The 18,346-nt window shown below is 37.1% G+C and overlaps 1 pseudogene; it reads right to left on the bottom strand.

The window, feature by feature from the left end:
• Positions 1 to 210: 210 nt before the first annotated feature.
• The window catches only part of LOC127418543 (N(G),N(G)-dimethylarginine dimethylaminohydrolase 1-like), a 71,889-nt pseudogene continuing 53,753 nt past the window's right edge, over positions 211 to 18,346 (bottom strand).

Below are 18,346 nucleotides of genomic sequence, written 5' to 3' on the forward strand. Positions count from 1 at the left end.
TTTTCTCAAACGTTTTCACAGAAATTTTCCATTCCATTGTCGCATTACTCTCATATTACATAAAGTGTCACACTCAGCTTAATCAAAAAAACACAGAGATTTGTTCTGCTTGTGTTTCATGAATGAAGCCCATTGTTATATCATACATTTAGAGCCCTCTAGTGGTAGAAATACAGAATATGGCTTTCAGTGTGACTCTCATAAAGGTGAGGAGGTCACGTGTCTCGGGACGGTCAGATCTTCTTCCTCTTGTTGATGAGCACAGAGCAGCAGGTCAGAGCTCCATCCACCTTCACTTTCTCCTGATTGGACACTGGGATGAGCATGTGATCCTTCAGTTTCTCAAACACCTGCAACACGTCAAACAAAACGTCAGACATCAAAGACATGTGTATCAGCACCTAAGTTTGTCACACCTTCCAAACACACTTCATACTGAAGCTGCATTGAAACTGGAATATTCCTTTAAGTGCATAATAAATGGAAGTGTTGTGTAATTAAGGTTGAATAGGAGTGTGTTCAGTTGTGTAACACAGACCTCTGTGCGGTTTCGAAGGAACGCGCAGCTGTGTGGTGTTAAAATGAAAGCAATTGAGCAGTTCTCGGACGCCGTCAGGAGAAAATACCGAGAGCAACATTACACCATCTCAAAGTCTCATAAAGAAATGTGTCATTTCATGGAGTCTCTCCAAGAGCAAGCAGCGTTTTCCTACGAGCTCTCCAAGAACAAAATCTTCTCTCGCTCTCCTGAAATAACAGCAAGTATCTCTGACTTTGGCTTGAGATTATTTTAGACAACCAAAACTACGACACCTCCCTGTATCTCCGAAAGAACCTTAACATCAACAAAATATACCGTACATGAGTTAAAAGGAATAACTAAAAAAGGAGATTTCACACTTATGTGTAGATATGGGTGCGTGTTACCTTGGCGCTCTCAGGATACTCCTCAGGTGTGCAGTGAAGCAGCACGTGACCTTTACTGGGCAGATTCATGTAGACACATTTTGCTGCCAAATCACCAGGAACCGTCAATTTGTCATATTTATAATCGCTCATCTGCTGCATGATCTACAGAGAGAGAGAGAGAGAGAGAGAGAGAGAGAGACATCAGGTTCACGGTGTGGTCACACTAGACTTCGTTTTATACCATTTTGATCACATTTTAGCTTTTTAAAAATGACAAACCCATGTATCAATAAATAACATACTGCATATATTATATTTTGTGACATGTTTAATTGTTTAATTGCATAATTTTTTAAAATGCATAAAGTATTTATATTGATTTGTTGAATGTGCTAAAAACAGGTACTGTCTCTTTAAGAAAACCATCAGTTCTGTAAAGAGCATCTGTAAATGATCGTATAGAGACTCAAATGGCTTTACCTCATCCATGCTATGTATGATTAGAATTAAATGTTTATTTGTTGTTGTTTTTGATCAACAACTGACTGTAAAGAACAGAAAGGATATTACCCGCATGCGACCCTGCGTCCACATGTGTGGACGTTGTATTTTGTCTGTAATCTAAATGAATTTAAACTGATTCAATACGGTTCACAACACTCTACACTGTCATTTAAGGGTTAAACTTCTGGCGCAACACATCACATGACACAACAGCATGCTGCCGATTTCCACGAAACGCTACTATGCGTGCAGCGCCAACAAAAGTGCCTCTGATAAGAAACCTCTTTAGGTTTTTCCATTAAAACCTGTTTGATTGTAAAGAGTAGCGTCTCTAGTTTCATTTAATGTGCTGCTTTAAAAAATCAGTTCATTTCTCGTGCGTCAGCTCACTGATAAACATGAAGTCCACATATGTGGAAAATGGGACCTTATTCCCTCAAAAGTTGAAAAAACATGTTTGTTATTTTGAATAACTTTCAACATTAGTTAGGATGAAAATAAGGTGCATTTCGAACTGTTCTGAGACCAGTGCAGACAGACAGCACACTGGAGGTTAAGTCATTCGCTAAATAGGGAGCATCCTATAGCTCTCTATGCAGCCTAGTGTATTCACTTCTAACATCTGGTCAAAAGTTCAGTTTCATAATGCAAAATGTTATTTTAACATGGTTGGCAGTGATTTGATGATGATAGCCATTACTTTCAATCAGAATGATTTATTTAGCTTTATAGAAAATCAGCTGTAATGTCTATAACATCTCAAAAACATGAATACCCAACACACCTGGACACATAATAAACTATTTTATTAAAAAAAAAATCAGACTTTCTATAAGTTTGTATTACTTAAAATTTCCCAACTGAGTTCCGCTGTCCACATATGTGGACATCGATTTTTAACTATTTGAATTTTTTGTGCTTGTTTATTAGGTGCTACAGTTACAAATCAAAAAGGGAAATGGAAAACGTGCACACAGCAGTCACGCGGGGGTCTCAGGAGGATAACACCTTAAACCCTAAAACGAGATCAGCAGTCTCCATGGCAATCATGATTTCAAGCTCGACTGCACTTCCTATAGCAACATCTAGCGCTCTGCGAATAGGAAGTGTAATCGAGCTTGAAATCATTATCGTGCCAAGAAACTGTAATTTATATTTTGGTCTGTTTCTCACTTAAAAGTAATCGGATAGCATCAAAAGGCATGGATTAAACCACTGGAGTTGTATGGAGTACTTTTATGATGCTTTTATGTGATGTTTGGACCTTCAGAGTTCTGGCCACCATTCACTTGCATTGTATGGACCAACAGAGCTGAAATATTCTTCTAAAAATCAATGGGTATATATGAAAACAAATTATGGGTTTGGAACAACATTAGGGTAAAAACTAATGATGGGGGGGGGGGGGGGGCAACTAGCCCTTTAAGTAACACCCTGTCAACACTAGACGTATCAAAGCGAACATACTAAACCATTTGTTCATCTTGTTGGCATGAGTAGCGCCAGCGCGTGCAACGCATAATAGAACAGGGCATTTGTTTTACTGTTGGCGCAACAAAGCATGACGCGACAGATGCATCCAGTGTAAACAGCATCATTGATTATAATGGGGGTGATTTGCTTTTGTCGCATTGTGCTGCACCGCTTGCGTCAGGGTGTAAGAAAGAAAGCAGATTAAAGGCTTTGTTTACATTTGAATTTTTGAAGTTTTTTGAATACTCTAGGCCCATTTGAGCATTCTGATGTCACTCTGATCAGTTAGAAAAGTCATAGCAACCAGAGTCAGAACAGTCTGAAGGTCTGTGCCAAGTTTGGTGGATGCAGCTTGAACGCTGTAGGAGTTACTGTCAGAAATGTTGGTTTTGGTTTAGATATTTTTTTTAAAAAATGTATTCGTTGCTCAGAGCTGCTGTTCAGTACTAGGACTGAGTAAAAATGTAGATTTTCCAATGCATCGCGATCTTCATTTGAGCGATCTCGATATCGATTCTTAAATCCCAAGAACGATCTTTTACTGTATGCGCAACCCTCCACAACATTGAGAGGAAATCACTCGCAATTGCAACCAAAGTTTGCACTATGTGACTAAAATTGTCTATGACTGGCCACTAGCTGGTAAATTCCGTGTAATGTGTGTCCAGAGATGATATCCATATGCCCCATTTGTTATCGAATAATGTCTCTTAAGTTGTCATGGCAACTAAGTTAAATTGAATGTAAATTGGATAAAACTTACACAGAAAAGATTAGCATGTGATTTAATCACACTAAAATCGTGTTTACATGCATATTGTTAATGTATTGTGGCTATACTTTTGAAACAGTGAGTATTTTAACATTTATGGATTTTAACATTGACTTCCATTGTAAGTGCCTCACTGGAACCTCGTTTTTTTTTTTTTTTTTTTTTTTTTTTGTGGTAATCAACAATATGCCACAAATGCTGTCAATTGAGCTCAACTTGTATTGAATGCAGAATATTCCTTGAAGTCATGTTTCAGTGAAAATCTTGACGTCCACTGCACATTCACGAGTGCATGAGAGAAGCTCGTTCACAGTGACCGTGATCATGCGAGACCTTGCATTGTTTTTTTTTTAAGTAGGCTAAATGACTCCACCTCACACACACACACACACACACATTCCTCTGTGCAGATGTCTTTATTTGTCATTTATGCAATCTGTGGAAAGATAGAGAGATAGAGATATAGAGAGACAGAAACAGATGTGTGTTATGACAGAGTAAGTATGATCGAACTGAACTCTGCTTAAACCTTACCTCAGATGTGTGTGTGTGTTTGGACACTTTCGGTGTGTTTATGTGAACACCAGTGAAAACTGCTGAATGAAATATATGCAAAACACTCAAAGCACTTAACTAATATGAACTGTGTCGTTCCTTTAAGCTCATTAACATCATTGACTCTAAAACACTAAAAACCTTTACACAGTTCTCACAGCAAAAACCACAGAATTCACACAAAAAAAAAAACACAGACTAAAAAATTGTTGGTTGAAAGAAGTGGTTGCTAGGCAGTTACTAGGGTGTGCAGCGCTGCCGCTCCACTGAATCTACAGTGTGAAAACACACAGCATGACCAGAAAAGTCATATTTTTTAACAAATGATTCTCATGAGTCAGTTCTTCTAAATCTATTGCACAACAAGAGTAGTCCGATTTCTGAACAAATGACTCTTATGAGCTGGTTCTATTGAATCTATAGCGTGGTCAATGTAGTCCGATTCCCGAACAAATGACTCTTATGAGCTGGTTCTATTGAATCTATAGTGTGGTCAATGTAGTCCGATTCCCGAACAAATGACTCTTATGAGCTGGTTCTATTGAATCTATAGCGTGGTCAATGTAGTCCGATTCCCGAACAAATGACTCTTATGAGCTGGTTCTTTTGAATCTACAATGCGACCAGTGTAGTCCGATTCCCAAACAAATGACTCTTATATACTGGTTCTATTGAATCTATAGTGTGGTCAATGTAGTCCGATTCCCAAACAAATGACTCTTATGAGCTGGTTCTATTGAATCTATAGTGTGGTCAATGTAGTCCGATTCCCAAACAAATGACTCTTATGAGATGGTTCTATTGAATCTATAGTGTGGTCAATGTAGTCCGATTCCCAAACAAATGACTCTTATGAGATGGTTCTATTGAATCTATAGTGTGGTCAATGTAGTCCGATTCCCGAACAAATGACTCTTATGAGCTGGTTCTATTGAATCTATAGTGTGGTCAATGTAGTCCGATTCCCGAACAAATGACTCTTATGAGCTGGTTCTATTGAATCTATAGTGTGGTCAATGTAGTCCGATTCCCAAACAAATGACTCTTATGAGCTGGTTCTTTTGAATCTAAAGCTCAATCAGAGTAGTCTGATTTCCGAACGAATGACTCTTATGGGCCGGTTCTTTTGAATCTACAATGTGACCAGTGTAGTCCGATTCCCGAACAAATGACTCTTATATACTGGTTCTATTGAATCTATAGTGTGGCCAATGTAGTCTGATTCCCAAACAAATGACTCTTATGAGCTGATTCTTTTGAATCTACAATGTGACCAGTGTAGTCCGATTCCCGAACAAATGACTCTTATATACTGGTTCTTTTGAATCTATAGCGTGGCCAATGTAGTCCGATTCCCAAACAAATGACTCTTATGAGCTGATTCTTTTGAATCTACAATGCGACCAGTGTAGTCCGATTCTAAAACAAATGACTCTTATATACTGGTTCTTTTGAATCTAAAGCTCAATCAGAGTAGTCTTTTGAATCTACAACGTGAAACATACAGCACAATGAGTGTAGTCTAATCCCCAAACGGATGATTCTTATGAGCTGATGGTTTTAAATCTTTTTAATTGTTAATGGAACCATTAAGGAACTGGAATCGTTAATAGGCATAAAAATGGTTTAATTCCTAACGATTCCCTATTGCTCTGGTATTTCTCAAGTTAAATGTACAGTAGCAAAAAACCTTTTTAATTATATGGACTAAATTATGAGTTTTTATTGTTAGAAACATTGACTAACATGATAAGTGGACTTCAGGGGTATAAATATCAATGCTACAAAAGTGTAAAATCCTTTAAGAAAGATGAAATATATCAAATGTAATGAAAGAAAGATGAGGAAGAGAGATTTCAGTGGAAGTATTTGAGGCTGATGAGCTCATTGTTGAATCGTGAGAGCTGTCCATTTGTTTTTTTGTAGCACTGAATCATTTTGAAGGAAAATTTCCTTCAAATTATAACAGACTGAACACAGAGAAGCTCTAACCAATGAAAACACACCATACTACACACACACACACACACACACACACACACACACGTTTACTTACATATCTAAATGGCGTCCTACCATACACTGCTATTGTTTAGTAAAAAACTGATTGTAATAACTACGGACCAACCAAACCCTACTCCTAAAAGAACTGCATTTTTAGAATAATAATAAAAAAAAAATCAGCTCCATTCTAACTCTATATTTTGAGATTTACAGACATTACAATAGTTTGCTGCTAAATGTTTAATTGCGGCTTACATCACCCTCAGTGTAATTATGTTTGTGTTTATGAGGCTTTAGATGGAGGTGTTTAAGGCATATTTAATGCTTGGCCAGTGTGTTGTGTTAGTTACAGCAGATTACTGAGATATTCCCCACAGAGCTGTGTGTGAACTTGAGCTAACAGGAGAGCATTGACTAGACTCCACCAGTAGGGGGCGCCGCTGAGCTAAACTGAGTGAGACACAACACATGATGATTTGCCTGTGTTTAAGACTGAATCCCAGTTTTGCACACTATACATCCTATATATATAGTATGCCAGATTTCAGCTAGATATGTAAAGTTTGTCAAGACAAACTTTGATGTTGGCTTGAAAAAAACTGGCATGACAGTAAACAAATAATTTTATAAGTTTGAAGGCTTTACAGGCCCAACAGTCAGACAGATAAACAAAAACAAATTAAGATAGAAAGAAAGAGATAAAACATCGGATGGATGGATGGATAGAATGATGGACAGATGGATGGATGGAGATATAAAATTATAGAATGATAAGTGGATTGATAGAATGATGGATGGATGGATAAAATGATAGAACAATGGACAGATAGAAAGATATATGATTGATGGATGTACGGATAGATAGAACAATGGATGGATGGATGGACAGATGGACGGATGGGTGGAATGATAGAATTACAGAATGATCAATGGATAGAATGATAGATGGATTTATAGAATGATGGATGAATGGATAGAATTATAGAATGATGGACAGATAGATAGATAGATAAAATGATAGAATGATGGATGGATAAAACGATAGAACAATGGACAAATGGAAAGATATATGATTGATGGATGTACGGATAGATAAAAAGATGGATGGATGATAGAACAATGGATGGACGGATGGATGGAATGATAGAATTATAGATGGATAGAATGATGGATGATAAAACAATGGACTGATGGATGGATAGACAGATAAAATGATAGAATGATAGAACGATGGATGAATAGAACGTTGGATGGATTAAATGACTGAATGATGGACAGACAGATAGAATGGTGGATGAATGGATGATGCATGGATAGATAGATAAAATGACAGAAAAATGGATGGATGGAATAACAGAACAATGGACAGACAGATAGACAGATCGATAGATAGATAGATAGATAGAACAACGGATGGATGGATGGATGGACAGAACAATGGATGGATCAATTTTTGATCATCTGTTCCAAGAAAACCGTAGATATGATCAATTAGAAAAGTCATAGCAACCCGAGTCGGAACAATCTGAAGGTCTGTGCAAAGTTTGGTGGATGTAACTTGAAGCTGTCATTGTAAGTAAAGAGTCTTCAAAATTCAGCTTTTGTGTTCTACGGAAGAAAGAAGGTCTTAAAGTTAGGCCACGACCACACTGCTTTAGTTTAAAACTCAATTACCAGTTTACCAATGTCATCATTTTCTAAAAAAATACAGTAATGGAGAGCATTTGAGAGCACTCATTTTTCGATGGAAAAAGCCATTCCAGTGTGGATGAGAGTCAATAATGACAGAATTGTCATTTTTGGGTTGAATTTTTCTTTTCGACAACGTTTTACAGACAAAAACCTGGAAACATCATGAGATAAACATGTTTATGTGGTAATCGTGATATAAGCGCTCATCCACACGTCATGTCAACATCATAATAATATCAAAAGTAATTCTGTCTCACCATATAAAGATATCTGAGATCATTCCGTTGGTGGAGACCAAATGCTCGTTCAGGTGCAAATGGCTTTAAGATATTTTGTGATTAATAAACTGGGATTCATTAACTACAGACGATTTATAAATAGTTTGTAGGAACATTTAGGAAATTACTGTACATTCGTTTTTAGGATCATTCTACGCACATCATTTATAAATGAGGCCCCTGGTGTTGCGCACGTACAGACGTTTATGGGTCATTGACAAATAAGGTCGTCTGAAGTGATAAAAATCAGAAATCTTTTAAAAATCTAGTTAATAGCACATGCTTTTTGTTCGATGAAATGCAATCTTTGTGTCCATGTTGGTTTCATAGCATTTAAAAAACTCATTTATAGCATTTTCCACAAAAAACTAAAAAACATTGATTTAATGACTTTAAAAATGTCATGTAAAAGGTATAAAAATAATTTCCGTGCAACCTAAATAGACATGAGTTTCCAGCCAGGTCTCCTAAGCAACCAGTTGGCCCGGTTGCTAGAGTGGGTAGAGTCACATGGGGTAACCTCCTCGTGGTCGCTATGATGTGGTTCTCGCTCTCGGTGGGGCGCGTGGTGAGTTGACAGAATAGCGTGAAGCCTCCACATGCACTACGTCTCCATGGTAACGCGCTCAACAAGCCAGATTGACGGTCTCAGACATGGAGGCAACTGAGATTTGTCCTCCACCACCCGGATTGAGGCGAGTCACTACGCCACCACGAGGACTTATGAGTGCATTGGGAATTGGGCATGCCAAATTGGGGAGAAAAAGGGAGAAAACCAAAAAAATTAAATAATAATAAATAGACGTGAGTTGACCTATCACGATTATTAAATAATCGTCTACAAGTGTTTATTTGATCTAACCGCGATTATTTGAGATAACCGCAATTATTTGATCTAACCCCGATTATTTGATCTAACCACGATTATTTTATCTAACCCCGATTATTTTAACTAACCGCGATTATTTGCAGTAACCGCAATTATTTGATCTAACCGTGATTATTTGAGATAACCCCGATTATTTGATCTAACTGCGATTATTTGAGATAACCGCGATTATTTGATCTAACCGCTGTTATTTGATCTAACTGCAATTATTTGAGATAACCCCGATTATTTGATCTAACCGTGATTATTTGATCTAACTGCGATTATTTGAGATAACCCCGATTATTTTAACTAACCGCGATTATTTGCAGTAACCGCAATTATTTGATCTAACCGTGATTATTTGAGATAACCCCGATTATTTGATCTAACTGCAATTATTTGAGATAACCCCGATTATTTGATCTAACCGTGATTATTTGATCTAACTGCGATTATTTGAGATAACCCCGATTATTTGATCTAACCGCCATTATTTGAGATAACCCCGATTATTTGATCTAACCGTGATTATTTGAGATAACCCCGATTATTTGATCTAACCGCCATTATTTGATCTAACTGCGATTATTTGATCTAACCGTGATTATTTGATCTAACCACGATTATTTGATCTAACCGCTGTTATTTGATCTAACTGCAATTATTTGAGATAACCCCGATTATTTGATCTAACCGTGATTATTTGATCTAACTGCGATTATTTGAGATAACCCCGATTATTTGATCTAACCGCCATTATTTGAGATAACCCCGATTATTTGATCTAACCGTGATTATTTGAGATGATCCCGATTATTTGATATAACCGCAGTTATTTGAGATAACCACGATTTGTTGAAAAGTTGTTCAAATATGAATAAGATTTTAACACAACATTGTTTCATTGCTTATTTTTTAAAAGAAATATTATAAAGATTATTCTGCACTACTAACATCAACTTAATTTTTTTCAAGAATTTCAGCTTTTAAGAAGATTTTTTTTTACTGTACCCAGCTACACCACCTGAGATTTTTTAATTAAATTAAATATAATTTAATTTAATTGCATAAATTAATAGACCAGTACAAAAAAAATTAATAAATGAGCATCACGTCATTGAGCCCTAATACCTTTAAGGCTTTCTGGGCGGGTTCGCTGGAGCCGATTGCAATGAGACCCGGTCCGGCCATGCTGCAGAAACTCTTCAGACTGAGTATGTCCAGAACGGGAACCGTGGATACAGTATAGTCCTGTAAAACACAGTCCTGATGGGTGAGACACTTACAAAATCATTTTGCTGAGACTTGATTGGTACCAGCTCATAAAAGTTTTCTTGCCAACTGCAAAAAAACCTCCCAAAGTTCTCCAGACCTCAAAATTAGGAGAAAATGTCTTAGAAGTTTCAAGGGAAAGAATGGATCTATTTATAAACACTGTTTTCAGCTTGTACGTTACTATGAACGTTTTCGACAAGCATCTCTGCTTTCAGTTACCGACTCGAGCTTATCTTTGCACGGTCATCTTGTTAAAAGTTTCCATAACAAGTCCAGAATAAGGGTTTGAAGGCATCTTCAAGTATCCTGGGCAAAGACTTGTTTACCCCTGTTATGAAATCAATGATGTTCAAAGCATCTCTGACATTAACGAGGAATGTTCCGTTCTCGGTGGCTGACATGTACTAGTGTTTCAGAATAACAACAACTTAGCAAAGATCGAAGAAAAACAAATTCTCTGGGACTTATCCTGATTTATACTCAACCTTCAAGCGATGCTTCAATAAGCACACAAATAGTTTAAACAAATACTCAAATATTGGGTAAAATGATTAGAATAACTATTTATTAATCTATATTTTTCTTGTAATTACTATCAACAAGAAATGTTACACAGCTGTTTGTCCCACATTCCGTCCTTTAAAGAGTTTAAGACTCACCTTAAATGTGTCTGCCAGAATCTCTGCTCCTGTCTGATTGGTCCACTTAGATAACCCCACGAAAAACCTGGACACCAAAACACACGGTTACATTCACCTAGATACACCACTTCCAGATGAACCTTCAGAAGCTTAAGTGGAACATTAAGGAAACCAAACTGATTTAGAACGGGACGAACAGAAGTTGGAATATTCTCTTAATGACTGAGCATCTCTGAGTTTATTTGGCTCTACTTCAAGATTAGTTCAAGATTTGATAGCACTGCCATTGTACCTTCTGATCTGAGGCCAGTGAGTGCTCCAGCGTATTAAGAGACTTTTATCCAATCATATGACTTTTGAAGTTCCTCTTAAAGGGATAGTTTCTTCCATGGAACACAAAAAGACAGAAAGGCGCATAAAAGTATTATAAACTAAATCCTAAGTCTTTTGTAATATACAGTGGTGGCCAAAAATATTGCCACCCTTGGTAAATATGAGCAAAGAAGGCTGTGAAAAAAAAAATCTGCATTGTTTAGCCTTTTGATCTTTCATTCAAAAAATTCACAAAACTGAAATAAAACAGTTGAAAGAGGGGAAATAGATTATTATTAAATAAATATTTTCTCCAAAACATGTTGGCCACAATTATTGGCAACCCTAGACATTCTTATGAGTAAAATATATCTAAGTATATTCCCATTCATATTTTAAATTTTTTAGTGCACCTGGGTGTCTAGGAACATGAAATTGTTCAGCCATGACTTCCTGTTTCACAGGGGTATAAATATGAAGTAACACACAGGCCAAATTCCCTTAATCATCAATCACAGTGGGTTAGACTAAAGAATACAGTTCTGATGTGTGACAAAAAGTTGTTGAGATTCACAAAATGGTTAGTGGCTATAAGAAAATAGCTAAAGCACTAAAAATACCCATTTTCACCATCAGGGCAATAATTAAGAAGTTCCAATCAACTGGAGATCTTAAGAATCGGCCTGGAAAAGGACGTGTGTCTATATTGTCTCCACGCACAGTGAGGAGGATGGTTCAAATGGCCAAAGAATCTCCAAGGATCACAGCTGAAGAACTGCAGAAATTAGTTGGGTCTTGGGGTCAGAAAGTCTCAAATAAAATATCAGACATCACCACATGTTGTTTGGGAGGGTTTCAAGGAAAAAGCCTCTGCTCTCATCCAACAACAAACTCAAGCATCTTCAGTTTGCCAGACACTACTGGAACTTCAAATGGGACCAGGTTCTAGGGTCAGATGAAACAAAAAAAGAGCTTTTTGGCAGCAAAGATGGGTTTGGTGTATACAGAGATGAAGTAGTACCCAATGCCCACGATTAAATGTGGTGCTGGATCTTTAATTTTTCTGCCAGAGGTCCTGGACATCTTGTTCGGATACATGGCATCATGGACTCTATCATATACCAACAGATAAAAAAATCAAAATCTGGCTGCCTCTGCCAAAAGCTTACAATGGGTCCTAGTTGGATCTTCCAGCAGGATTATGATCCAAAACAAACATCAAAATCAATACTAAAATGGTTCACTGACCACAAAATCAAAGTTCTGCCATGACATCCCAGTCCCCTGACCTGAACCCCATAGAAAATGTGTGGGGTGAACTGAAGAGGAGAGTCCACCAGTGTGGACCCCTGAATTAGAAGGATCTGGAGAGATTCTATATGGAGGAATGGTATCATGTCCCTTGCAAGGCGTTCTCCAACCTCATTATGCATTATAAAAGAAGACTCAGAAGTGTTATCTTGGCAAAGGGAGGTTGCACAAAGTATTGAATAAAATGGTGCCAATAATTATGGCCAATGCGTTTTGGGGAAAAATATTTATTTAATGATGAGATATTTCCCCTGTTTCAACTGTTTTACTTCAATTAAACATTAGATTTTTGTGATTTTTTTGATCACAAAATTTTTTTCACAGCCTTCTTTGCTCATATTTAAGATTCAGGGGTGCCAATATTTTTGGCCACCACTGTCGACCAGGGGTTTTCAAGCTTTCTGAAGCCAAGGACCCTCAAATTTGATGTTCCCCTGGACCTCCTGTGTGTGAAAAATAGTAAACATGACATCATAAAGACTTCTTGTTTGCAAAATTATATCATTGGCTTTTATATTGTCATTGTAATAAAGCCAAAAGAAATTATTAAAATATTATCTGGAAAAAATGTACTTCTTATTAAAGGGATAGTTCACCCAAAAATTTAAATTCTCTCATCGTTTACTCACCCTCATGCCATCCCAGATGTGTCTTTCTTTCCTGATCACAAAATCACCACCAGGAGGTGCAAAGGGACACTTCTGTAACCACCGTTTATTAGTGTGAAGAAAGTGAGAGTTATTATGATTAATATAGTTAATATTATTATTTGTATTGTGTTTTTTACATTTTGATTTGTAGAAGGCGACCTAACAATGCAAAATGAATGGCAGAGTTAAAGTAATAGCCTAAGTTAGCTCATGAAATAAAAAAAACTGTTGCTTCATACATATTAGTTATCTTATTATCTTCCTGAAAATCAAAATGAAAATACATTGTGAACATTCATAATTTTATTTGTTTTATTCGTGTTATTATTGACCCGGCTAGTCGGCAGTGATGGACTAAAATAGAGTGGTTCAAATAAAACTCTGCTGATAAGCGTAATGAAATATATGTATTCATTATTTTGATATTATATCTCCAATATGTACAGTATATAGAGTATATGTATATAAAATATATATGATAACTCCAAATCTTAAAGTCAACTTATGTGGACTGATAACCTAGTGGCAGTGTGTTCGGTACGACAGAACGAAATGAAAGCTCTTCTTATTTTATTGTTTGTTTGTCTGGATAAACGTGGTAAGTAAAATCAGGGTTCCCATTCTTTTCGAGGCACAATTTTCCAGGACATTTTATGTGTCCAGCAAGTGTAATATTTAAGCACTTAAATGTAGTAACACCATGCATTGTTAATTGCATCAAATCTACTGTATGTTTTCTGCCCCAAAAAAAACATGGTTAATACAATATTATTATAGTAAAACTACCTTTATATTCATTTTGTGTATTATTACAAGTAGTATTAAATATAATATTACGAGTGGAGACAGGACACAATGGGAAAAAGAATGCGACACACACAGACTCAAACCCGGACCGAATAGGGATTGGGTATTATTTAGACCTGTGTGCAAATACTCACTCCAAAATATAACATCGAGCTTTTGGGCAGCATCGAATAGCAAATATTAACTACTAATAAAATACAAGACCTATAACGAATAACAAAGCACAGCTTATTTGTTTTTGTCCTTTGTGACAAGAACTTACAGTTTTATTTAATAAATATTATTCAAATGAAGTGGTCGCAATACTTCCAGCCTTATTCATGTAATGGCAAATTGCGATTCTTATTAAAATATTTTACAGTATTTCATTTGATGAATCCATAAAGAATAATTCGTTCGGGGCTTGAGTAGCTCAATGAGTATTGACGCTGACTACCACCCCTGGAGTCATGAGTCTGAATCCAGGGCGTGCTGAGTGACTCCAGCCAGGTCTCCTAAGCAACCAAATTGGCCCGGTTGCTAGGGAGTGTAGAGTCACATGGGGTAACCTCCTCGTGGTCGTGATTAGTGGTTCTCGCTCTCAGTGGGGCGTGTGGTAAGTTGTGTGTGGATCGTGGAGAGTAGCATGAGCCTCCACATGCTGTGAGTCTCCGCGGTGTCATGCACAACGAGTCATGTGATAAGATGCGTGGATTGAAGTTCTCAGATGCGGAGGCAACTGAGACTTGTCCTCAGCCACCCGGATTGAGGCGAGTAACCGCGCCACCACGAGGACCTACTAAGTAGTGGGAATTGGGCATTCCAAATTGGGGAGAAAAGGGGATAAAAAAGAATAATTCAGTTAACTTTTTCTTACGTTTTTATTGCCAAGAGATTATAACATGATACAGTGATATACATATAAATTAATTAATTAATTCACATTTGATAATCCTGTTTAAAAATAGAAAATATGGGCTAGCCTATCGGCACATTAAATTAAAGCACAGGCTCAGCGTCTTGACAGTTTTCAGAAGTTACAGTTGTTTGAATATGCTGCCTAATGATGCTCGCTCATAACGTCAGTGTATATTTATAAAAATACACACAAATGATAATTCTCTCTAATGAAATGTGAATTAATGGACCCACTTTATATTAGGTGGCCTTAACTACTATGTAATTAATCATTTGATACAATGTACTTATGTACATACATGTTGTTGCATTGTAATTACATTTAAATTACATGCATTTAATTACATTTTGTAGTTACACTGTTAACTTTAACCCTAACCATTACCCCAAAACCAAACTCTAACCCCTAATCCTAACCCTAACTCTACCCTTACTCCTAAACCTACCCGTACCTCAACCTCAGTAGCACCAAATGTGGGCATTTTCCTCGTGAGGCCCTCGTGAACGCTAAATGTTGCAGGAAAGTGTTTATCATGGTCTTCATTGCTGCATTCCTCCAGCAAATCAGCATTTGTTCTTCTTGTTTCTTCTTCTTCTTCTTCTTCTATTTTATGTCGGTTGGCAAAACAAGCATTACTGCCTCAAACTGAATGGCTGTGATGTTGCGAGAAACAGCTTTGAGGTATTCAGCTCTGGCCCGTTGAAATTCTATGGTTATAGCGCCCCTTAGCGGTTTAAAGCTGCTAATGACTCATTAACGCGATGAACGCGGCGGCAGAGAGCATCATTTTTGCTACAAATCTCCACTTTCACTTTCACATTCTTCTTTTTGTTTTTGCGATTCGTATTCTTCATGCATATCACCCCCTACTGGGCAGGGAGGACCATTTATAGTAAAAAGGACTTAAAATATTGATCTGTTTCTCACCCATACCTATCATATCACATTTGAAGACATGGATTTAACCACTGGAGTCTTGTGGATTACTTTTATGCTGCCTTTATGTGCTTTTTGGAGCTTCAAAGTTCTGGTCACCATTCACTTGCATTGTATGGACTAACAGAGCTGAAATATTCTTCTAAATATCTTCATTTGTGTTCCGCTGAAGAAAGAAAGTCATAGACATCTGGGATGCCATGAGGGTGAACTATCCCTTTAAGCTGACAGTGTATCTTTCTTACGCTGGTTTAATGTTAGACGTATAAACCCGAATAAACAAATTTTCAATTCAAGTATAAAATTTTTTTATTGTGAAAAACACTATATAAATAAATTTGAAAAAGTACACAAAAGTTGAATCAAAGCAGTATAACAGAAAATATTGAATCACAACCCTTATTTTTTACAAATATGAATTTGTTTTCATAATATATTAAATTATATGCAGATTTATTTTATTTCTTACTATGGCTGTCAATACAATAAAATAATAGTGATGAATCTAATGGTTTCAGATTGAAACTCTAATAATAAAATGTAAACATTTTGAGACTTTTTTCTCAAATTTGTGCACAATTTCTTTGCAGACCCTCTAGCACCCCCTTGTGGCCCCCATTGGCGCTATTTTATGTTAAACGCAATTGGTTCTCGCATGTCTCAAGAACAAACGTCACTGGCATCAATCGCCAGTGCCAATTTTTTTTTTTTTTTTAGAGTTGCAGATTATTAGTGAATAATGACTTAAATTTCTGTCTGTTTCTCTCACAAAGCTATCGCAAGACTTCATCAGACTGGAAATATAGCACACATGTCATATAGACCAACATTTATGATTGATTTGCATTTTGGAGCTTGACGGTTGTGAATTGTTCCTTTAACAGTGCTCAGTTTAACAAATTCTACTATAACCATTCAGGTTTGTAATTCAGTATGATAGTCTGGTCTATGAACAGTGTAACAGGACACTTTAGAAACAGAAAGGCAGTTACAGAACATTTTACGGCGCGGATATAAGCGATCATTATGCCAGCAGGAAATGTTTCTGGCTGGGAGAGACTCCAGACTCAATTAGGAGGTCTCGTGCAGTTTCCACCGTCACTAAAAGGTGACCCACATTGAATTCTAGGAACTAACCAGACACAATGTCCACAAGACAATGAGGAACGTTTCTGCAGTTAGAAGAAATAGGGTGCATTGGGGCTTAAGGCCTCCCAGAAGGAAAATGCCTGTCAATCAAATGCAATTTTATTGAATGCAGATGGAGCAACATAATATGAGTACAAAGAAAAAATAACGTACGGTTGTTTTGAGGCATTTTACCCCACACTTACAGTTATATACAGTAGTGTAGACATTATGTATGTGCACGTATCTTGTGTTTGTTGCTTTATTGTTTGGTTTGCCTGCTTTGTTTACATGTACTTTTATGTTTGAGCATTGGCTGAAAGCGCTATTAAAAGTAAACATGTTATCATTATTATTTGTAGAAACTCAGTCAACTGCATGAGAGTGTCATGTGCTGTCAACATAGCAGCGTCCATGAGGGGGCGACCCGCTCAATGTAAAATTAAACAGCTTTTATTGGGTTACTGATATGACTGGAGTCTTCATCTAACGTGAGTGTACATCATTTTAAACATATTTAAAAAAAAATGCTATTAATGTCTTTGCGTAAAACGTTTTTAATTAGCAAAAATGTGAGACTTTTAGCCTGTTGGGCCTTTAGCCCCGTTGTACCCTAATGTTTCATTGTAAACAACAAAAGCATTTGATGGCTCTTTATGTATTCTGCCAGCGGACAGTGTGTGATTGGCTGTTTGTCTGTAGGCAGATGGATTTGATTGGCTGTTGCCGCTGGAGTTATACAGAGTGGTATCTGTTTGCCTTTCTGATTGTGTACATTCAATTAAACAGTAATCTGATTGGTACCTGTGAACAAGATGTCTCTCCCATCCAGCGTGGCGGATTCATCTATCATCTCGACAATATTCACGTCGAGTTCAGTCAACGCTCTCTTCATGGCCTCCGTCTGAACAGAAAGCATAACATTTACAAGACGCACCGGCTAACTGGCAAATGACCCGCTGACACCAATTTTCTACATATTTGGCACTTACCGAGTGTTAATTGTAGTTTTAGTTCATAAATCTCCCTTTTCTGTAGGGTTTGAACCTACAACTTTTGGCTACCCACTCAAATCAAACTATAAACGGTAAGCAGATTGTAACTTATTAGCGGGAGCCATCAGCTCACTGACACTTGGCCATAAAAAAGTTATGCTGTAACATTTAAATGCTGTTTATAGTTACGTAAGCACTGAAACACATGCAACAATTGTGCTCACATTACACATTTACAGAGAGAGAGAGGCATGCCGTTCTGGATTGCGTTTCCCTGCATGACAAAATGTTGGTATCTGGACCAAGAACCCTCTATGACATCATCGCTGGGGGCC

This window comes from Myxocyprinus asiaticus, chromosome 28 (assembly GCF_019703515.2).
Source record: "Myxocyprinus asiaticus isolate MX2 ecotype Aquarium Trade chromosome 28, UBuf_Myxa_2, whole genome shotgun sequence".
In the NCBI taxonomy this organism is placed as follows: domain Eukaryota; kingdom Metazoa; phylum Chordata; class Actinopteri; order Cypriniformes; family Catostomidae; genus Myxocyprinus; species Myxocyprinus asiaticus.